The following is a 24343-nucleotide window of genomic DNA, read 5'->3' as shown; positions in this document are numbered from 1 at the left end:
ACAGTCGTCCTTCTGGAATAAAGTAGGAAAACTAAGGCCACCCATGTAAGCCTGCAGGAATATAGCAATGCATGAAACACTTGTTTAATGCCGGCAGTACTGCCATACGCAAGCTACCTAAGTTGAGTGCTACTCCGTCTCACAACCGCTCCACCACGCTACCAAATACCAACGCACTGTCATATAATTACATAACAGAATGATTTAGTATTTTGTATTGTTAAAACAGCAGATTATGATTATATGCCAAAGGATACACGGACATATGAAATAAACAGGCTACAGCCCCCTTTAATTACAACTGGCCAGTATTTCTGTAGTGTGGTAACAGCTGCACTGATTAATATTTTCTTCACAGGAGGAAACTAATTTGAAAAACTCCCCAACAATAGCCAGATAACGAAATAAAAATAAAGAATATTTTGTCGTTGTGTGTGTGTGTGTGTGTGTGTGTGTGTGTGTGTGTGTGTGTGTGTGTGTGTGTGTGTGTGTGTGTGTGTGTGTGTGTGCATGAGTGTGTGAGTTTGTATTTACCTGTTTGTATTTACCTATTTGTAGTATACAGGAATTGAGCTAAGCTCGTGTTGTCCTGTCTCCATATTTAAGTATATCTAGTCTAGTTTTAAACACATGAATGATTTTTGCCTGCACCACCTCATCATCTGAGTCATTCCAAATACTTATGCTTCTATTCGGGAAAACGAACCTTTTAAGATCATTAAGACATCAACTTTTCCTCAACTTGAAGTCATGACCTCTTGTTCTTCCATCATCCAGCACAAATAGATCCACTCTATCCACCCTTTCCAATTCTCTTACATTTCTAAATATTGTGATCATGTCACCTCTTTCCCTTCTCTTGTGCAGTGTTGGTAACTCCAGTTTTTCCAGTCTCTCCTCGTAGGTTAGTTCCCTTAAGCACGGTATGATCCTCGTTGCCATCCGTTTAACCCTCTCTAGTTTATCAATAAGCGTCTTCAAATGAGGTGACCACATCCACATACTCTAGTCTTGGTCTTATCATGGTCACTATCAACTCCCTTAGCATTTCCTCGTCCATAAAATTAAAAGCCACTCTCATGTTGGTCAGTTATCTGTAAGTTCCTCCAGTGATTTTGTTTATATGCTTTTCTGGTGACAAGTCATCCTGAATAATCACTCCCAAGTTTTTCTCATCCTTTATTTTACTAATTATCTCATTGCCCATTTTATATGTCCAGTGCGGTCTTTCTTCACTCATTCCCATTTCTAATACATGAAACTTCTTGGCATTAAAATCCATTTTCCAAGTCTGGCTCCAGCTGTGGAATTTGTCCAAGTCCTCTTGCAGTTTTTTACAACTGTCAATACATTTAATATGTTTCATGATTTTAGCATCGTCTGCGAACATACTCATGTAACTATTCACACCCTCTGGCAAATCATTTACATATATCAGAAGCATTACAGAGCTCTAGGGTACTCCACTAGTTACGTTTCTCCATTGTGAAACCTTGTCTCTTATAACTGTTCTCATCTGCCATCTTATCAAATAATCTCCCATCCACTTTAATAGTTTCCCATGCACCCCTCCAAAGGTCTTCAACTTCCACAGCAGTCTCCTATAGGCCACCCTGTCAAATGCTTTCTTGAGATCAAGATAGACACAATCTGCCAATCCCTCTCTCTCTTGTGTGACATCTATTACCTTACTGTAGAAACTTTATAGGTTAGTAACACATGATCTTCCTTCCCTAAAACCAAATTGTCTTGGTGTAATCACTTCATTTTCTTCTAAATGTTTTATCCATCTTTTTCTAATAATTTTCTCACAGATTTTGCAAATAATACTAGTAAGTGATACAGATTTGTAATTGAGTGGATCTTCCCTACCTCCTTCCTTGAAGATTGGGAAAATACTTGGTATTTTCCAATCTTTAGGTAACTGTCCATTTTCCAACGAGGTGTTGACGATGACAAACAGGCCACACTAACTGGTCTGCACATTCCTTCAGGATCCATCCAGCCACTCCATGTGGTCCCATTGCTTTTCTCACATTCAAATCCCTCATTAGCTGTAGCATCCCATTCCCGTCAACTGTAATTTCTGCCATTCCCGTCATCCTGGGTTACATTTCAGGTTCCCTAAATAACTCTTCCAACACATAGACTGACTGCAGCTTGTTGTTCATTATTTCGCACAATTCTTCTTCTATTTCGTAAGTTTCATCTCCATCCCTCAATCGTATTATACTATTTACAAACCTATAAAATAGTTTCGGCTCTTTTTTACATTTAGTTACAATATCTTTCTTGTATTTCCTTTCTTCTCTCCGCACTCTTATATATTCATTTCTTACCTGCTTGTACTCCTCTCAAGCCCTTTCACTATACCTTCTTCTCACTTTATTCCATGCTCTTTTTCTTGCCTCATGTGCCATTCTACATCTGTTGTGAAACCATTCTTTCTTCCTTTCCATAGCTACGGAAAATTTTGGGACATATTTACTAATTCCTGTTTTATATACTTCTATCAAAAACTCATATTTCTCATCAGAATTTTTGATCGTACTCATATCACTCTAGTCTACATTTCGGAAATAATTCCTCAGGGCAGCAAAGTCTGCCTTCCCATAATTGTATCTATTTTCTTTGTGTTTTTCATTTCTTTCTCCTTCCCTTACTCACGCCACTTCCATCTCAATAACCAGATGATCACTTTTACCAAAAGGGCATTGGTAGGTTATGTTCCTCACATCATTTGGGTCCTTTGTGAATATTACGTTGAGCCTTGATGGTTCATCGTCTCCTCTAACTCTTGTATTTTCTTTAATTAATTGGGTTTTGTTTTCCATCACCATTTCCATTAATTTATTTCCCCATGATTCCTCATTTTTCCCAGCGTCCATACTTTCCCAATCAACTTCTCTACAGTTAAAATCCCCCATTATTATTATTCTGTTTCTTCGTTCAATTAACATCTTCAGTTTAATAATGGATTCTCTTATTAACTGTTTGTAATCTTCTTTTGTCCATGCCCTAGTTTTGGGGGGCATATAAATTACTAATACATCTATTTTTTCTCCATAACTGTCCTCTATTTCAATTCCCGAAAGTTCAGCCATGGTAATTTAAATTTCTATATTTTTTTTTGCTCTTAGGTCATTACGGGTTAAAATCATTATACCTCCCTCCAAACTTGCTTTCTCTATCCTTCTTCCAAATATTATAGCTCTTCCATCCAAATAAGTTTGTATCAACATCTCGGAGCAATTTAGTCTCCACCAAGCAAACAATTTCAGGTTTATTTTCATTTATATAGTCTCTAATTTCCCCTTCTTAGATATTAACCCATCTACATTAATATACATGATACTTAGATTTACTGCACTGGTTTTATCTTTACTTCTTCTTCTATTTTTCGTATTCATATTCATCCCTCTTGTATCTTTCTGGTTCCTCACATACCACTTCCTTACTTTCATATCCATCACTCTCCCCCCCAAAAAAAAAAAAAGTTTTACATTCTTCCTCTGTCCTCCTGTCATTTTTTACCTTTGCTTGTTCCTTCAGAGATTTTAAAACTCCTCTTTCTTGTTTATTCAAATATTTTTTTACTATAATATATTCCATCCCTGCCCCTTTCCAGGTCACTTTAAGTATATCGTTTACTACACTTTCTGATGACAACTCTCATTGGTCTTGCTTCCCCTTTCTTATATGGCCCTATTCTCCTTATTTCCTCAATTTCTTTTTCCCACTTGTTTCCTTCGGGATCGATCTTGCCCAATATTTTTCTCATCTGGTTCGAGTCTCTCTCGAGTCTCACGGCTCTAACCTTTTCTTCCTCCTTATTGTTTCCAAATATTATCACACATCTGTTCCTTTCTACAGTTTCTCTCACTATTTTCTCTTTTTTCTTCAATATTTTCTTCCATTTTTTCTTGTTCATTTCCCTTTCTTCCTGAATGATTTCCCTTAAGCTGACCACTTCTTTCTGTTCTTCTTCCACATGTGCCCATTTTGCCTTTTGCTCTTGTGTGTGTGTGTGTGTGTGTGTGTGTGTGTGTGTGTGTGTGTGTGTGTGTGTGTGTGTGTGTGTGTGTGTGTGTGTGTGTGTGTAATTTGATAACAAAATTTAGATAATCATTACTAGATGATGATGCTTAACACTCATAAGATAGTGTGTGTACAAGAAAAAGTGAGTCATTAGACTCTCATACTAAATCGTGTGCTCTTTTTCATCTAATTCAGCGATCAGATATTTATAGTGAGTTAGCAAAACGATATATATATATATATATATATATATATATATATATATATATATATATATATATATATATATATATATATATATATATATATATATATATATATATATATATATAATTTTTTACATTACTATATCTCTCCTCTGTGGGAGACCAACCTTGCTCGTCTCTGCTTGGGTCATAACCGCCTTACTCATGGTCATTTAATGAGTTGTGACTCTCCGCCACTCTGTTGCCACTGTCACTCCCCCATAATTGTTCGTCACCTTTTCCTTGATTGCACGTCTACCCTTCGCTACCGTCTCTCTGCTTTTCCCCTCCTCTCCTCACTACAATGGGCCCTCACTGCTTACTGATTTCTTAGGTGACTGCCCTACTGTTTCTGTTTCCAGTATCATTGCTTTTATTTCTGTTGTTCACATCCTGCATTGAATATCATTACACCCCATGCTCCCTGCTACCTTAGTGCCATGTAACCATGTTCTGGCTTGGTGCTAGTTCTTCATTAATCATTCTCTCTCTCTCTCTCTCTCTCTCTCTCTCTCTCTCTCTCTCTCTCGACCATGCAGCATAGTACGTAAGCCACTGAAGTCAGTATTATCGTCACTACTATAAAGAGAAATACTTAAGACGGAAATATAAGAGTATGGCTTAGCTTGCGATGCGTAGGCTGTTATGAATAACAGGTTTTATGAAGCACGGTATCAGGATCTTCCTATTTTATTAATGAGGCATTGATTAATTCAGGATGAAAAACACAAGTCTGTCTATCTATCTATTGCCAGACGCCTTAATCCCATAAGGAGTGACCATAAACAAATCGCCTCCATGTCGCCCTGTCCCCCGCCATTTCACTGCTCTGCTGCCAGCTCACACCGCCCTCTCTCATATACTTTTCCACTCCATCCCTCCATCTCATCCTTGGCTTCCCCCTCCCTCTTCCCTTCACCTCACTTACATACACTCTCCTCGTTAGTCTCTCACCCTCCATCCTCTCCACATGGCCAAACCACCTCAATATGTTTCTCATCGCTTCCTATCACATTCTTATCCACAACACAACGCTCCTTCACTTCCTCATTCGTCAGTCTGTCTCTCCATGTGACTCCACATGCTCCTCTCAAATAATTCATTTCCACTGCTCTCACTCTTGATTTCTGTTCCTCCAACAAGTCCACCCTTCACTTCCATACATTAGAGCAGGTATCACAATACTGTCTTGTAGTAACTTTTTCACTTCCATGCTCACTTCCCTGTTTCTTATCACTGCTTTCAAAGAATCAGCAACCTTTTTTCTTTTTTGTACCCTTTGAAGCACTTCATCCTCTAAACTTCCATCCTTACTCATCACACTACCCAAGTACTTAAACGCACTCACATTTTCCATTACCTCCTCATCCAACCTCACTGTACATTCACTGACTTCATTTCTCTCGAAGACCATAACTTTACTCTTCCCTACATTCACCTTTAGATTCCGTTTCTTACACACTCTCCCAAACTCATGTACTAAATCTTGCAGCTACCCTTCGTCTTCACTTAATAATACAGTATCATCTGCGAACAATAGTACAGGGAGTTTCCAAACACTGCCTTCTCTCATTAGGGCGGCTCCAACGTCCACTTCCCTACCTTGTATCTCTTTTATAATCCCATCTATATACAGATTGAACAACCATGCAGAAATGACACATCTCTGGTTCAATCCAACATTCAAATAAAAAAAATTAACTCAGTTCACTATCCACATGCACTGCAGTCTTAGCACCCTCATACATACTCTTCACGGCATTCAACAATTTCCATCTACTCCATATATTCTTAATACTTTCCACGATTCTTGTCTATCCACCCTGTCATATGCTTTCTCTGAATCCATGAAGGCCACATACAACTTCTTTCCCTTTTCTAGAAACTTTTCCACTAAAGATCTAAGAATGAATATCTGATGTACACAACCTCTTCCTTTCCTAAAACCTCCCTGTTATTCTCCAACTGGTTCCTCTGTTATTTCCCTAACTCCGTCAATAAGTATCCTACCATATACTTTTTCTATTACACACACACACACAAAATGCCCCTATGATTACCAAATACTTCTTTTTCCTCGTTTCCTTTGTACAGGGGAAAATTATACATGACTTCCAATCCTCCGATTCTGCACATCTTCCACATCGACAGGTATAAAAGGGTGTTTATTTTCTTACACAGTACCAATAAGTATGCAAAGGTCACATCATCTTTCCAGATAGAAGTATCACCACCGATTCCATGCATGCCACCATGTACCTATAAAAAAAATTATAAATATTTGAATGTTTTACAGTAGAGGTTTCTCACCTTTCCATCTCGTTCCTCTTCCTGTATTCATATTATTCTTAGCTCTCCTGCATACTTGTCTGCTTTCTCATTCCACGGTGCAGTAACCAGAATATAATGTTACGAAATGAACCTTACTTCCCTTCTCAAGTGGCTTATAAGGTGAATACACATAAACCACATAATATCTCATTCGATTGGCACAGGACGCATGTTTGAACACCATATAACTAGTAAATATTTTTATAATTAGCAGCTATGTCTTAAAGGATTAAAAATGTTAATTCCTAAAATTTATCATCACAATTGATGGCATCCTACCAGAGAACCGAGTCCAGCCACTCTCTTTCTCGATTACCGCCCGCAATCGGTCTGACATCGAGGCGCCTGTGGTTCTTTACCACTTCTGGTCTGGCCCAGAATAGTTCCTAATAGGCTTTTACATGAGCCATCAACTCGGCCTTTATCCTCTCTTGCAGGCTCCCACGTACTAACGATAGAACCCCATAGATTCTCAATGGGGTTCATATCGCAACCCTTGCTTGGGAGGTCGAGCAAATGCAAACTGTCCTGTGAGAGGAACCACTGCTTGACACGCTGGGCATATGGACAGGGCAAAAATGATGAGACCAGGAGGAAATGGAAAACCTCTTTGCCCAAGGGATGGGAGAAAGAAATCCTCAAGAAGGCTCACATATTTGTCAGCAGTGAAGCGACCCTCGATCTGCGTAACCACACCCACCTCATGCAGACTCGACCACCCACAGATATTTACGGTGACTCGGCCACTCCTTGCCTCCTCATAAATAATTGATTGAGTGTATCTGAAGGGAAACATACACCATATTTCACATTGCTGATATGTATATACAGTATATATATATATATATATATATATATATATATATATATATATATATATATATATATATATATATATATATATATATATATATACACACACGAGGAGCTACCCAAAAATTACAGTAATTTGAACAGAGGGAGCCAACCGTTTGTGGTTTTGCCTTTCGTTGCTAGGAGGAGTCAGCAGCACCCCTTGTGCGTCAGTGTAGCTCCGGCCTTGTCTGTGAGCGAACGTGTTGTTGAGCTACGCTTATTATTGTAACGTGATGTGTAAGTGGTTTGGCGGTTTTGCAATGGTGGACCAATGGCGCAACAATGTTGAGTCGATGTTGATCGTTATCTTCGATATCCAAGGGATTGTTCACAAGGAATTCATCCCACCCGGTCAATCTGTCAGCGGAAAGTTTTACTGTGAAGTTCTGCAGCGTCTGAGGGAGAACATCTGCCGCAAACGTTCAGAACAGTGGATGATCAAGGACTGGGTCCTACATCATGACAACGCCCCTGCCCTTACATCAATTGTTTTCCGGCAGTTCCTGGCTTCCACTAACACGGTAGTCATTCCCCACCTATCCTATTCGCCTAACCTTGCTCCCGCCAACTTTTTCCTGTTTCCCAAGCTGAAATTATGACTGAAAGGGTGTCGATTTGACTCGATTGAGGAGATCCAGACAGAATCGCAGGAGGAAATCCAGCCCATAGCGCCTGAAGCCTTCCAGGGATGCATGGACTCGTGGAAAAAACGCTGGGACCACTGTATACATGCCCAAGGGGACTACTTCGAAGGTGACATATATATATATATATATATATATATATATATATATATATATATATATATATATATATATATATTGCCACACGCCAAAATCCCATAAGGGGTGGCCATTTGACTTTGAGTTATTAGTTTTATGGGGAGGGACACTAACTCTCTACCAACCCACTTGATGACACGTAGGGAACACGTATGGGTTGGTTATATGGTTACCACCCAGCGTTGTAAATGGTTTCTTGGCTTACAGGAAACCATTAGGCTTGTCACTCAATGTAAAGCCACATGAAAAGGAAAGAAGAGTAATAAGGAGTGACAGTAAAGATGGGAGAAATAGGAAGAGAGGAGGACAGACACAGAAAAAGAATGATAAAGGTGAAGTAAGAAGTAGGCAGCACTACATCAAGTGAGTGGATGATGGTCGCCACCACCTACCACATATATATATATATATATATATATATATATATATATATATATATATATATATATATATATATAGTCTGTGTGTGTGTGTGTGTGTGTGTGTGTGTGTGTGTGTGTGTGCATTGCCGCTGCAAACAGCTACAGAAAATATTGGAATATTAGCTGTACAATTAAGAACAGTTTTGTTTAGTAATGATAATAACGGTAAAGAACACAAAAAAACACTCCATCCATTCCTCGGATGTTAACTTCTAAGTATCCCACCCACTTGGAACACCTTATTCCACTAGGGTATCATGCGTCATTTGGTTATATAGTTACTACCCAGAGTTAGAACTGGTTTTCTTGAATATAGGAAATCATTCGGGTTTTCACTCATTGTAGAGTGACCTGACACTGAGTGTGAGGAACAATACCACCTGGATCAGTACCGATATTGATAATTATACTCAAAAATAGTTGTTATAAATATACGAACTGCTATGATTACATATACTCGTATGCTTGCACAGCTATAATCAGTCAAGGCTTTGTTATCATCATCCTGGAAATACATTACATTCACTATATTGTCATGAAATTAGATTTTCAGGCACATCTGTATACTACTTAAATTATTTTTACATGAAAACTTTGTTTTGTTCCGTCTCCAAATGTGGATGCATCCACGGTTGGTGGAGGAAAATGTCTTTTCATCTGTGAAGACAGCCCTCTCCCAGAACTGAATATCCTTCGCCACATACTGCTAGGCGAAAGTTAATCCAGCAGCACGGTGGGCATCGGTGAGACGCTCCTTCTCCACCGGCACTCGGTGATGAATGCCTGATGCGTGGAGGCGACGCCGAACTGTTGTCGCTGACACTTTCAGTCCCAGAGCATCGCGTATTTCTTTCGCGTTTGTTGCCTGCAGGATCCTCTTCTGGGGTTGTAACTCGTCCCTTGGGTCTCCCGTCTTCTCACAAGACATCATACAATAAATATTTCATCGCAATGTATTGCATAATGCAGTTTTAAACACTGGTATACTCATTGAACAAATATTTTCACACTTACCCAAGTCCGCCAAATTCCCGCTTCCTCCCAGCGATGGATCCATTTCAACACAGTGGGTTGAGAGATCCCTGGTCTCCCAGCAATAGCTCTAGTACTCAAGCTCTCATCGTGAAGAGCGATGATGCTGGCACGTTGGGCAAGATAATTTTCCTGCTTGTTCATACTGGCAAGTCTGATGGAGTGATACAATTTTTTTTTCCCAAGTTATCTCGACACCTCGGTTTGCTTTTTTGGCCGGTTCTCTTTCCTATGATTGGCTGAATTACAATGACGTCCGTTAACTTGCCATGAAGTACATTGTAGTGTATAATGGAATTATTAATTTGTTAAAAATCATCATTCATGTTCCCTACCTGTTCCCTTATAATATATAATAATTTACATCTTACAGTATTAACGAAATAATCAACATAACAAACATTAGTCAGGTAACTGTGCATAGGGAAGTGGCGGCATCATGGTAACCAACATGCTGGTGGAAGGTTTGTGATAAAGATACGGTTGGGGGAGGGATGTCGGGAAGAGGGAGGGTGCATGATCACTTCCGTTCACAGCCTAATAACGTCACATATAAAAAAATAATGAGTGATGAATTTCATGTCAGATATCGTATATACGTTCCATATTAACCCCTTTGCGCCCCGTGTCCCCAGTATGGGACGGAACTGGGCATTTTCCAAATTTAATAAAGAAGGGAACCCCAGGTAGGGACTTATGAGCTTCGCGACTGTGAGCCGACAGGCGGAGGGCGGCATGTCTAGCACCCTTCCAGCAAAGTCCCTAGCACAGGAACTATGGGAGCAAAGAGGTTAATGTATAATAGTGTATACTGCAATTTTCTGACTTAACCACGTAACACGTTATTGATTTCTTTCTCGACCATTGGCTGCTCGCGTATTGTCATCCATTAGTCAACAACCTTTTTGGGAGCACCAGCGACCTGCCATAATGTAATCTGGTTACCCAGCACGCTCTATTGCTGGGCATAAAATATATTAAATGTACGTCTGGCCTAATGATTGATTTGATACGTATTTTATATTATCCCAGTACATTCATCATTAACGTGATTACTGCACTACCTCAGTAAAGTGTAGAATAAAACTTCATCACTGTATTATATAATAACACCATATTGCAGAAGAGCACCACTGCTTATATAGAAGCTAATTTATAGCCTTGCCTCTCAAGTCACTCGCCAGTTACTTAATATTATGGTATGTCTGTTGAGAGAGAGAGAGAGAGAGAGAGAGAGAGAGAGAGAGAGAGAGAGATTGCTGATAAGTCTCATGAATTCTCAGTGCAGAGATAGTTACAGTGTTTTAGCCGAGTTCTAATACTGACACATCGAACTGGGTTAGCTAAGCTTGTTCTTTACGTTTCATCATGTTTCTATAATTTCATCTCAAAGCCACTCCCACCCTTATTACCCCCTCAACTTACCCGTTAGTTGTATTTCTCACTCTCAGCCATACCCCCCCTTCCTTCCCCACTGTTATGCCATCCCCCCTCCTTCCTCCTCCCTACCCACAGCAACTACTTTGCGGTGCCTCGAATCATTAAGTTGGTGTTCCAGGGTTCACACGTACAGGTAGACAGGACTGGCAACGCTAAGCGATAAACTAGGTAGTGGAGCCAACTGTACCTCAGCCAGCGTTTCCTGAAGAAGCTTCGCATAACTGGAGGTGTCTGCAGGCATCTCCTCACCAGGTGGTTTTCGCATGAAAAAATCAATGGGTAAACCTAACTCTAGGTCCACCATCAGTTTTGTAGGGGTGTAGCCGGTAGACTCGTGGGATGTAGACCGATATGCTATCAGTAACGCAGGTAATTTCTGGTCCCATTCCATACGTCCCTGTATGCAGTACTTGGCCGGTTCTTGTCCCAGGGCCCAGTGTACTTTCTTCACCATCCCATCTGACTGTGGCTTTAGTGGGGTCGTCCTGGTCCTCTTGATCCCCAGTAACTGGCAGCACTCACAGAACACGGCAGACACGAAGTTTCTACCCTGCTCTGAATGTAGCTCTTGTGGCATCCCCAAACGACAGAAAAACTGGTCAACCAACACCTGATAATGGTCGCAGCCTCCTGATACGGGATTGCATAGGCTTCTGGCCAGTTTGTGATGTAGTCCATGGCAACACATATATACCAGTTATCTCTTTCATTGAGTGGCAGAGGTCCATCAATGTCCACCGCGAACGTTTCCACAGGTGCACCCACCTGGTACGGCTGAAGGGGAGCGCAGCCACGTTTCCTGGGTCCTATCTTGGCACAGCACATCTCACAGGCCCGACACCACTCTTTAACATCCAGTCCCATGCCAGTTCAATAGAATCTGTCACAGCCGACTAAGAGTTTTCTTCACTCCCAGGTCCCCACTAGTGATCTGGTTATGGGACTCGTCCAAGATCTTGAACCTCATTTTCTTCGGAACCACTAGTTACCAATACGTGGCGAGGCCATCGAGTGTCTCCCACTGATGCTCCAGCAGTCTGTTGTTCAAACGAAGAAGGTCCCATTGACTCCAATAGCTCTTAGTCACAGGGCTGAACCTGTAAAATTCTTCTCAAGATGGTCGCACTGTACTTCACTGCAGCCACTCTAGCACTGGTTGTAAACCTGCATCCTCAATCAGCATCCTCTTCAGGTCTTCTTCAGCTGACTCTGGCCCTGCCACCACAGTACGGCTGCGTTTCTTGCTACAATCTTCTTTCACACTACACTGCTAACACTCTGGGTCACAAGGCTGATGACTCAAGCTGTCAGCTTTGCCATGTACCCACCAAGGAGGGTGCTGCACCTCATAGTGCTGGTTGAGCTTTCCGAGCCAGCATGCCAGTTGTCTTTCTGGATTCTTTAATGTCTTCAGCCACTTCAGTGCTGCATGGTCTGTCCTGATGATGAAGTAGGACCCATACAAGTAGGGATGGAGAAAATCAAGGCGCTTCATTACTGCCAAGAGCTTCTTACGGGTCACACAGTAGTTCCGCTCTGGTGGGTTGAGCTTCTTGCTGTAATATGCCACCACATACTCTTCTTCGTCCTTCTTCTGTGACAGGACTCCACTAATACCATGGTCATTAGCATCACAGTCTAGGGTAAATGGCTGACTCTGATCTGGGTATGCAACACTGGAGAGCTTGCCAGTGCATGTATGAGTTCATTGAAGGCCCTCTGATTCCTGCTGTCCACGTAAACTTCTGCCTCTTCCCCAACAACTTGTGCAGATGTGCAGCTATAGTTGCAAAGTCCTTGACAAAACGCCGGTAGAAGGTACACAAATCCAGGAACTCAGTAGCTCCTTCACTCAAGTTGGAACTGGCCAGTTTTTTCAGCTGCCACCTTCTCTGGATCAGTATGGATGTCACCCTCTCCTGCAATGTGTTCCAGGCACTTCACTTCCTTCAGGAACAAGTAGTAGGTACACAAACCCAGGAAACTCCATAGCTCCTTCACACAAGTTGGAACCGGCCAGTTTTTCACAGTGTACCCGGATCAGTACGGATGCCGCCCTCTCCTACAATGTGTCCCAGGTACTTCACTTCCTTCTGGAACAGGTAGCACTTCTTGGGATTCAGCTTGAGGTGTGCTGCATGTATCCTGTTGAGCATCTCTGACGGTCTTTCCAATTCCTGGTCGAAAGTCCATCCAAACACAATAACATCGTCCTGGTAGATGAGAGCTGTCTGCCAATGCAGGCGTTCCAGTACACGATCCATGAGATGCTCAAAAGTTGCTGGGGCATGTATAGGCCAAATGGCATCACTTTAAACTGCCATAAACCCCACCCATACAAAAAGGCTTTGTCATTGTCCTTCTCTGCAACCTTGACCTGGTGGTATCCTGCTTTCATATCTAGGATGAAGAATCAATTAGCACCTGCCAGAACATCCAGTGTGTCATCAATCCTTGGTAAGGGGTATGCATCCTTCACTGTCACATCATTCAGGGCTTGATAATCCACCCAGCACCTTACCAAAACATCCTTTTTTTTTTTTTTCTGTTTTTTTTTTACCAGAACCACTCCTGATGCCCAAGAACTGCTGGACTTTTCTATCACTCCTTGACTTCGGAGATTCTCCATCACCTTCTCCATTTCTTGCCGTTGGGCTGGCGCCATCCTTTGCACTGACTGATTGGGTGGTGATCCCAGGTGTCTATACAATGCTCTGCCAGATCAGTGCACCTCAGGTCTAGGTCTCTGGTGGAAAAGACATCAGCAAACTTCGTCAGCAGCTGCCTCAACTTCAGCACTTGAGAGTCATCGAGGCATTGGCAACTCCTTGTAAATAGGTCTTGTAAGTAGTCCGGCATATACCCATCGTCTTTGACTATGCTTCTTTTACAGGCCTTCCTCTGATGCCACTCAGAGTCCACCACCTAGCACAGTCCCACAATTTCTCCCTCATTGATCTTCTGTGGCTTATGGGAGAAACTGGCCACCATAACTGGCACTTCACCTGCGCCTGTTATAACCAAAGTTCTCCCCAGCATCGTTCCAGCCTTCGTCTTGCACTGTACATCAGGCTGCACTACAGCTAGACTGCTCCCAATAGAGCCACTCACCATACACTGGAGCAATAGTTCTGATCTTGGGGATATCACTGTAGTGCAGAGTGCCCTCACCTCTCCACCAGAACTGGTACATCACACAGCCGTGACGGAAACCGACTTTCTTTGAACCTTCATCTTCATGGAGCAGAAGTCCAGCACACATCCCATGGACATCAGATAGTCCAGACCAAGAAGGAAAGGATCCTCAGTCTTGGATACATAAACTGGAAGCATGCCCTCTTGTCCTGGCACTTCAATCCAGACATCCAAGGTGTCATGAGTCGGCTCGTGACATCATTTGGTGGGAAACCGCGAACTCTAGTGGAATCCCAGTGTTTATCGATCAGTTTAGCCTCTGCGTATTCACCCGGTCGGGAGTGTTTTTTCAGGCAATTTTTCACTGTGTCATAAATGATCGTCTTTGTGCGAGACATTGGCACTTCCACTGAGCGATTTACTTTGGGCGTGTTTCACTCATTCTAGCCATTAGCAATGTGGCCACAACACTTGCCTCTTTCCCACGATTAGGAGTTAGTCAAGGTTTGAACGCTGCGGAAGCAGGTAGTGTGTGGCAGTGTCCTTCCTATGATGCAGTTCCCACCGCCGCCATATTCACACCAAGCTGTGATTGGCGAGAGACTTAGTGAGTGCAGTGTCCTTCCAGTGACGACGCTTTGTCATCCGCTTTGTCCACTTTTCTAACCAGTATTTTCTTTTCGTATTTTCCTAGGTTTAAGAGTTAGCTTTTGAGTGAGAGAGTGAGTGCGATCTTATTTTGAATTCATTTTGAAATGTAACGTAAATTTATTTTATTGTAATCAATAAATTTAACAGTTCTTTTTCTCGAGCTTAATGTAATGTAAACTCGTGTTTTATTTTCCATAATAAGCTTATTTCACTTATAGCTCCTAGTTTGCATAAATGCTTTGGTATTCATAACTGGTATTTAGGCCAGTCTTTTTGTATTAAGTAAAATCTGTTGTACAACCAGGAGTTAATGCATCAGCAAGAATCTGTTACCATTAACCCGCGCTGTCCCGAGGACGTACTTCCACGTCCTCACGTTTTGTCACAGCCAGTCCCGAGGACGTACTTCAACGTCCTGCAATTGCAAGGTTCATAATTTCCACAATTTTCAAAATTCGCGGGAGATTTTCGTTTCGCCCGGGTACCCAAGCCTCCCCTACCTGCCGCCAGGCGGGCAGCGTCCTAGACCCCGCGTGACCCGCGCTCGCCCTTGTCTCGGTCACTCACCTGCCAGCAGTGACCCAGGTCAGACATGGCGCGGAAAGGTCTCTCAGATGAGCAAATTGCATCCGTCCTGGAAGCCTTCACTGGAGACAGTGATTCTCCACTCGATGATGATGTGGTGGATCGCGATTACGTCCAGCCAGAGGAAGAAATAAGTAGCAGTGATGAGGAGGTCCCTTCGCCCCGAAAAATGCGGTATGTGACATACCGTAAGGCAAGGGAAGGCCAGCCTGCTCCCCAACCACGTGCACAGCTATCTCTCCATCACGATTCTGATCAGGACGAGGATGAGGACGATGAGGATGACGGAGGACTAGGACGTGATATCGCCGAGTGGTTGGGAAAGGAGAAAATATCACCACGTGGATCAGAAGGTGGGGCGAGACGACACCTAAGGTATGGTTCAAGTACTTTGTCTGGGGAAGTAGCAAGTGGTGTGGTGGGATTGCTGGGAGAAAGGGAAAGTGTTGTGGCGGCAGCGCGGGGTGAAAGTGAGAGTGGTGTGGGGGTAGTGCGGGGTGAAGGGGCCAGTGGTGTGAGGGAGGCAGCACGAGCACGTGGTGCTCGTAGGCCTAGGGGAGAGGAGGTTGAGTCACTCCCCAGCACTTCTTTCGCCCCTGAATATTCACAAACTTCCTCCCCACAGCCCCAGGATGTGGGGAAAGGAAAGAAAGGGAAGGGAAAGGGCAAAGGAAAAGGGAGAGGGAAGAGAAGTGCGAGTGATGAGAGGCGCCGCTCTCCACCTCCCCAACCTCCCCCACCACCCTCACCTCCCCACCCTGACGAAGGGGACAATGGTGACGTGGCTGGAGACGGTGGTGTCACGTGGAACTGGAAGGATGGGAGTAATTTTGTTAGCGCCGAAGTGGTGACATGTTGAGGTGTATGGTATGTAGGAGGACTGCTGGGCCTTGATAGCAGGCTGTGAAGCCTATGCCCAGAGTCGGACACATAAAAAAAAAAAAAAAAAAAAAAAAAAAAAATTTTACTCCCATCATTCACCAGTTCACTGAGGAGTGGCGGTCAGGTTGCACGGCTCCAGGTGTAAATGCTGGGTCGTCACGTTTAGATTTTTTCAACTTGTTTTTTGATGAGGCGTTTGTTGGGCGCATAGTAGAACAGACAAATATATTTTCACAATCCCAGCGCCTTGAAAGTGAACGCCTAGGAACCACAAGCAAGCATGCAGAACAGTATGACTTTCCCGTGACTATATCAGAGATGTTCCTATTTTTTGCCCTGGTAATCTTGATGGGTGTGGTGAGGAAAAATCAAATTCCTGCCTACTGGACAACGGACCCAATCATCCTAACACCTTTCTTTGGAAAGGTGATGGGTCGTAATAGATTTCAGTTTATTCTCGGCCGCCTCCACTTTTTTGATGCAGATGATCCAGCCAATGCAAATAACACCGATAAAATGAGGAGAATTAGGCTGGTATTTGATCATTTACGAGAAATGTTCCGCTCCTCATTTTATCCCTACAGAGACCTCGTCATAGACGAGAGTCTTGTGTTGTGGAGAGGCAATATTTCCTTTAGGCAGTATATACCCAGCAAGAGACACCGTTTCGGGTTCAAGATCTTTGTTATGTGTGACTGTAAGACTGGTTATGTGCAAGACATAGTCTTGTACACAGGCGCACAGACAGATATAATAGAAGATCGGAGTATAGGACTCTCTGGGGCCGTGGTGAAGACAATGATAGAAGAGTACCTTCATCGTGGTCATGTTTTGTACCTGGACAACTGGTACACTAGCCCTCTTCTCGCTAGGTTCCTCCACCAACACGACACCGGAGTCTGTGGTACAGTCAAGAGAAACCGTCGCCATATGGTCAAGATAGGGAGGAAACTTGACAAGAATGAGGTGGTTTTCTTCCAGGCCAATAACATCCTTGCAACCCTGTGGAACCACAACAGGGAAGTTTGCCTCCTATCAACTGTTCACAGCCCCCTGATGCACCGCACAGACTCCGTGGATCACTGTAGCGAGAGGAGGCGCAACGTATGGAAACCAGAGTCTGTACTTGCCTATAATCTGAACATGAGGCAAGTTGATCAGTCAGACTCGATGATTTCAAGTGTTGACTGTGCCAGGACAACGATGAAGTGGTACAAGAAACTCTTTTTCCACTTGCTCGACATCACGGTCCTGAACGCCCACTACCTGCACGCAATGACCACCGGAGTATCCGAGACCTTTGAGGGGTTTGTGAGGGAGCTGGCACGTGAAATAATCGCCAAGCATGCCCAGGAAAGACCCCCACACCGCCCCCGCGCCCCCAGTGCTGCTCAGACTCCCCTACGTCTTGCAGCCCGCCACTACCCCAGCGCAATCCCTTCCGAACCAAACCGTCGTAAACCCCAGCGTCGCTGCCATGTATGTAAGCACTCGACAGTCAGACCATCAACGCAGAGAAAAGACACAAGATACGAGTGTGTCGAGTGCAATGTTGCGTTGTGCCTTCAGCCTTGTTTCAAGGAATATCATAATCTCCTACACTTCTGAAACTGTGTGGGAAGGCGAAATGACGCTCATGATAATGGTAAGGCCAGTCAGTAGGTGCTAAGTCAAATATAAAGTTGAAACGGGTGTTATTTTTTCAGAAAAGTAATGTATAAGATGAGAATTAGTGTAAGTGGAAAGAATTGTTATCAAAACTACACCCACTGTGTAAATCTGGTCAGTAAATATATGATAGCAAGGAAATAAAGTGGAAACGGGTGTAATGTTAGCATGAATAAAACGTATAAGTTGAACATTACTGTAAGTTGTCATAATTGATGTCACGAGTACACCCACATTCTGGTCAGTAAGTATGTGATAGGAATTATATACAGTGGATGATGTTGTAATGTTAGTAGTAAGGTATTTTATAAGTTGATTACTTGTGTAAGATGAAACAAATGATATCGCGATAACACTCCCTGTGTAAGTACGCGCAAATATGACGCTAAGTTCCATCGTACGTTCAGAAATGATGTAATATCAATTATATCAAGTGTTTACATGTGCAATGTTAGTGTAGAATTATTATATAAGTAAAAAAATAGGTTGTAAGTTGAATTAGTTGTCATAGCGACTTCACCGTGTGTGTTACTATGCGCTATTATTACGCTATATATTTACGTAAGGCCTGAAATAATCTCAAAACAGTTCTATAAAGTTGAAAAGTGTATAATAATATTAGAAAGGTATTATGTTAGTAGAAAAAGCACAATACGAGTTGAATCATCAGTCACAGCGAGTTCACTCACTACGTAAATTAGCGCTAGCATAACGCTAAATGTTATCAAAAGGCCTGTGAATACGTAAAAACAGTTCAATATAATATAAAATGGTATAATGTTATTGTAGAAGAGTATTATGTAAGTAAAAAAAATTATATGTATCATGATTTTAGAATGTTAGCGATTCATGGGAACCAAGTTGGCTGATTTTGCTCGTTTCTCACGATGGTACAATGGTTATTTCTGCTCTATTTTTGTATAAAATCCAATATACTCTTTTATCACATGTTTTTATGTTTGTAATAAATTCATTTCTACTTACTTTCATTGGTTTCCCAAATTTATAATACCATAGAAAACGTTTGATGCTCACACCGCATAAGGAGAACACGGGGCCAGGTGGGACCAAGGCATACCTGGTTAAGCTAATTAGGGACCCCAGGGACCACTTTCTTTGCCATCGGCCATTGTTTCTGACCAAAAGCGAAAGTTTAAGCAAAAAAAAAAAAAAAGGTCGAAAATTGCCCGGGATTGGGGGGTACCAGTGGTCGAAAAGTGGCCGGGACGGGGCGGGTTAATAGCATCAGTTATTGTTTGTCAGGGTGAAGTCACTTTCTCCAGAGGCTAACAGTACTAACAAACAGCAATTGTGAGGAATTAGTCTCTGCTGTGTACTGTTGAGAAAGTTTATTAATTCTCGTCCTTAGAGAATCGGTGAAGCAAGCCAGAATAAAGTAATCACTGCTTGATTTTTAGCAAGACAATTCATTGTCCCTGCTCTCAGTATTATTGAACATTATCCTTTAATATTGCATACTCTTTAAAAACCCCGTGACAAAATTGACGACCTCATTCCAGGATATTAACCCCTAGCTCTATAGCTATTCATGAGATAATACTCACTCGTTCATACTTAGGTATTTATCATTAAAGTCTATAGGCACTACCTTACTGGTGATTATTGATTCATTTTTATTAATTTACATAATAGTTTTCACAGACAGTTGTTTGTTTAATTTTCTTTCTTTACCAGTTTAATTAGATAAAACTGATCACCACAAACCTGTGCCTATATTCTTTATTCTCGATTATTGACATCTTTCTCTGAAAAAAAATTGCAGTCAGTACTGAGTCGCTAGTTTATTAGATTGAGTTAGAATCATGTCCACCAGCATCTATGTACAGGAAGCTAAAGATATGGGTCTTACAGACCCAACTGAAATTAAGAATTATGTCCTCTCTCAGCTTAGTCACGAGCAGCAACGCGAGAGTGATGCTCGTGAAGAGCGTAGAATCCAATACGAACACGAGCGAGAACAGCGTGAACACGAACAAAAACAACGCGAACTTGAGTTAGAACACGAGCGAAAACAACGCGAACTCGAGTTAGAACATGAGCGAGAACAGCGTGAGGAACGAGAGAGAGAACGTCAATACGAGTTACAACAACGCGAGAGAGAACGAGAATACGAACGTGCCGAGCGAGAGGCATGCGAAAAACGTGAATTTGAAGTGCTGAAGCTCAAGCGAGATTCCTTGGCTTCAGGCACATCTGGTGCAGCTGGTCCAAGCTCCACGAGCGCTCTCCCTGCACATGTTATGGCGACCCCACACATCAAGCTTCCCCCATACAAAGAAGGCGAGCGAATCGAGCCATACATAGCTCGTTTTGAAGACATGGCTCAACTGTACCAGCTGGATGATGCAGCTAAGCGGCTTCAGTTTCTTAGCCTGTTTGAGGGCCCTGCCCTCGATATTCTTCACAGAATTCGTGGAGAAAATCTCATGTATGAGATGATGAAGGCCACACTCATCGAAGCGTACGGTCTCACAGTTGACGACGCCAAGAGCCAGTTCATGAGGGCGCCTTTACAGGATAAAGAGACTGCCGTTTAATTTCTTGACCGGCTTACTGCTTACTTAGATGAGTGGATGGAGAAAGATGAAACTCCTTCCACGCGTGAGGGGATAATTGACCTTATGCTGCACACGCAGCTGGAAAAGTCGTGGCCTACTGAACTTATGGCTCAGCTTAAGATCTGCCAGGTAAGAGATGCCTGCCAAATGGTGAAGAAGGCTGACGCATTCTTTATTGCATACAGGTATCAAACTCGCAAGCAGCATACATGGAACAGGAAACCTGATTAATCTGAGAAATCGTCTCAGACTGAACCCCAGCAACAAGGCCGTTCTCAGAATAATGGCCAAGGTCCAAAACCGCAGAAGAAGGACCAGGGGCAAAGCTGTACGATAAGCAGAACCCTAACCAGCAGCAGTACCGGTATTTTAAGCAGCAGCAGGGCAAGGACAAACCACGTAACCCTCAGTCAGGACAATCGACTTTAGTGTATCGGAGGCAGGATGCAAATGCAGCCCTTATGCCACAACAAGCATACAGTGGTGCCAACCCCACCAGTACAGGTACTTCGCAGTTCACTGGTTCCCCAACGACAGTGAACCCTCCTTCACAGGTGGTCATTGCTCCAGCTCCTCAGATGGTGAGCACGACCCCTCAGGTATCAAGTTCTCAGGGCACCACATTTGCTGCATCGTTTGTTCCGCAGTCTCACCAATGACTGGCTGCTACCTCCTCAGACCCTTCCACCAGTAACACTGCCTTTCTTGTTCAGCCAGGGTTTGTGGGAGGTGTTTCTGTAAATGTCCTGAGAGATAATGGTTCCTCAGGTTGCTCTGTCAAGCAAAATTTTGTTCGGTCCGACGAGTACACGGGTAAGCAGATCCAAGTTAGACTTATTGATGGGTCACTGAGATTGTTCCCTGAGGCACGTATCCAGGTGGCATCTCCTTTCTACACTGGCTTGACAGCTGCTGTTGTCATGCCAGAACCCTTGTTTGACCTCATTATCGGCAACATACCGGGCATCAAAAACAGTTGCGCCATAGATGTTGCTACTCAGACTTCAGCTGTTGCAGTAACACGAGCCATGGCCAAGGCTCCAAATTGTGTCACCTCGTTGACCATCGCAATACCGCAAGATTTGATTCGTAGTCAAGACGTTGTCCAAGAACAACAGTTTGACCTGACACTTGCCTCAGTGCATAAGAAGCTGAAGGGTAAAGTGATTAAGTATTCACGGGGAGATCAAGCCAGGTTCCTTAGCAAGCGAGGATGGCCGTACCGTGAGTCATGAACACCCCAGGGCGAGGTTCAACTGCAGTTCGTTGTTCCCGCGAAGTATCGCCAGGCAGTGTTCGAATTGGGTCATTGTTCAGTCATGGGATGTCACATGGGCCAAAAGAAAACCTCTGACTGCATCCATGCTGACTTTTTCTGGCCAGGAATGGGACAGGAAATAAAAAGGCTTGTGCATTCCTGTGATGTGTGTCAGCATACCACTGACTGAGGACGTGTCCGTTCTGCACCATTGAAACCAATGCCTGTAATCTCTGAACCGTTTGAGAGAGTAGCAGTTGACATTGTTGGGCCAATCTCTCCTAGGGCAAGTGATGGATCAAAGTATATCCTCACTATTGTTGATTTCAGCACATGGTGGCCTGAAGCCGTGGCCCTCAAGAATATAGAGGCCATCACTGTTGCTGAGGCATTGATCGAAATCTTTTGTTGTGTAGGTATCCCCAAAGAGGTCTTAAGCGACCGGGGTTTGCAGTTCACCTCTGCAGTGATGAACGAAGCATTCAGGTTGTCCATCCGAGGCCTGCGAACTACGCCTTATCATCCCATGTGTAACGGGCTATGTGATAGGTTCACTGGGACTCTCAAGAAGCTGTTAAAGCGCATGGCCACCGAACAGCCAAAGGAATGGCCGCGGTTCATTGCTCCTCTTCTGTTTGCTTATCGAGAAGCCCCACAGCACTCCTTGAAGGTCTCACCCTTTGAACTGGTGTATGGAAGGTCGGTCCGTGGACCACTTCAAGTCCTTCGCGAGTTATGGGACAATGAAGAATCCGACCCTGAAGTCAAGACCACCTACACCTACGTCCTTGATCTAGCTGACCGCCTCCAGTCGATGTGCGAGTTAGCTAAGGAAGAATTGATCAAGGCGCGTGAAGTTCAGAAAGCCTATTATGATAAGAATGCAAAACTTCAGAAGTTTAGTCCAGGTGATAAGTGCCTGGTGTTACTCCCCACTGCCCAGAACAAGTTGTTGGCGCAGTGGAAGGGTCCATTTGATGTAGTAGAGCGCATTTCAGACCTCAACTACATAATTCAGATGGGGAATCTTCACAAAAGGTTCCACATTAACATGTTGAAGGCTTATCATGAGTCAGACCCCAAGGAGACTGGCCCACGAGTAGCTGATGATAGTGACCAGCCACTGAAAGAAACCGGGGCAGCCGCGGTGATCCCAGCTGATGACCATGATGACGAGTCCTTAACCGCTCAGTTCCATCAGGAAGAGACTGTCGGAGATGTTTTACGTAATGCTGACTTAGCATTAGGTGATCAGAATGCCATTAGGTCACTGCTCTGTCAGTATGCTGATGTCTTCTCTGACCAACCTAGACTTGCAAAGGTTGATTGTCACAAGATTGAGTTGACCAGCGATACTCCCGTAAAGGTTAAGCCATATCCGATTCCCATGCGACAACTGGGCGCAGTAGACAACGAAATTGCTGACATGGAGATCGCAGGTATTATTGAAAAGTCCTCATCTCCTTACTGCAGTCCAATGGTAGTAGTTCGCAAGAAAGATGGTGGAGTCAGGATCTGTGGCGACTATAGGAGGCTCAATGCAATCACCAAAGTGGATGCTGAGCCGATGGGTGACCACATTGCCATCTTCTCCAAGCTGGCAGGGTCACGATATTTCACGAAGCTCGATTTGGCGAAGGGATTCTTCCAGATTCCCCTTCACCCCGAGACCCATCAGTTCACTGCCTTTGCTACTCCTAGAGGGTTGTATCAGTATAAAGTCCTCCCATTTGGACTTACCAATTCCCCAGCAGTATTCAGTTGTGCTATGAGACAAGTGCTCCATGGTATTCTAGGAGTAGAGATGTTCGTTGATGATGTCCTTGTTCATTCCGCCACATTGGAGGAGCATCTCAGGCTCTTGGAAATTGTCTTCAGTAGACTCCAGAGTTTCAACATGACTGTGAAGCCTAGCAAATGTAAGATTGCTCACAGTGAGGTGGAGTTCCTCAGACATATTGTTGGCAACAATCACTGCAGGTGTCAGGGTGACAAGAGCAGGAAGGTTAGAGAAGCCCCGAGACCCGTGACCAAGAAACAGGTTAGGGCATTCCTTGGCCTAGTGGGGTATTATAGGAGTTTTATCCCCAACTTTGCTCTCATTTCTCAACCGTTGTATGAGGTGCTACTGAAATATGCTCCAAACACCATTGAATGGGGAGAAGCGCAAGAGAGATCTTTTGCCGCCCTTAAGAACATGTTGTGCAAGGAGCCTATCTTGCAGTTGCTTGATTCCAACAAACCTTTCATACTGTGCACTGATGCTTCACAAGATGGAGTAGGTGCCGTATTGATGCAGGAATCGGAAGGTGGAATCTTCCCAGTGGCATACCACAGCCGTAAGCTAAAACCCGCCGAGAGGAATTACAATACTGTTGAGAAGGAACTCTTGGCCGTGGTTGATGGTGTTAAAAAATATTATTATTATTTATATGGGGCA

This window comes from Coenobita brevimanus, chromosome 84 (genome assembly GCF_032717465.1).
Source record: "Coenobita brevimanus isolate Jiangsu-jjx chromosome 84, ASM3271746v2, whole genome shotgun sequence".
Lineage (NCBI taxonomy): Eukaryota > Metazoa > Arthropoda > Malacostraca > Decapoda > Coenobitidae > Coenobita > Coenobita brevimanus.
Note: the sequence above shows the minus strand (reverse complement) of the source record.